We start from the raw sequence: 820 nt of genomic DNA on the forward strand, positions 1-820 counted from the left end.
AACAAACAAAAAAAACAACCTTTTTGTACTGTAACATAAGATATGTAGGATGGCGTTATTGAGATGACAATGTTTTGTTTTTGGTATTTATTTATTTATGATTTATTTTAACAATGGTCTAATTGATATACCTAATTTATTAGTATATACAGTTTAGGCATTTGCTCATCAAGCTAGTTGTGCCAAAATTATGATTTATCTTCTTATTGTGTATTTTTTTTATTGAAAGACATTTGCTTGTGTACGAGACAAGCAGACCGACTAGATCTTTATCAGTTACTATTGGCCACACAAACGACAAGTCAACAACATAAACCCAGTAACTTCATGCTGAGGTAACCGAGGGACTTTGGGATGTCGTGCACCAACTGAAAGTGTCTGAGGTCATTGAGGGAAGGCAGTTTCGTTTATCAAGAGCTATATGTCCAGGATTTGCAGTGAAATATAAAGCTCTCATGTTGTAATGTATATTTATAATACATGCCTGTCATGGAATGTGCATATGCACCCGATGCGTGTGTGTGTGTGTGTGTGTGTGTGTGTGTGTGTGTGTGTGTGTGTGTGTGTGTGTGTGTGTGTGTGTGTGTGTGTGTGTGTGTGTGTGTAAAAGAGAGAGGGGAATTGCATATGTGTGCACATTTGTGTGCGTGTGTATGTAGAATGTGTTTGTCCGCGCTTTTGAAGTATGTGGCATTTAGAAATTTCGTACTTGTAAAAAAGATACAATTGTTTGTAGGATTCTGAATATGCAAGTGTGTTTGAGAGGACGTGCTCTTGTGTAAAGTTAGTTTACATTAGGGGGCTTTTGGGAAGGGGGGAA

Source organism: Gadus morhua, chromosome 22, assembly GCF_902167405.1.
Source record: "Gadus morhua chromosome 22, gadMor3.0, whole genome shotgun sequence".
NCBI lineage: Eukaryota > Metazoa > Chordata > Actinopteri > Gadiformes > Gadidae > Gadus > Gadus morhua.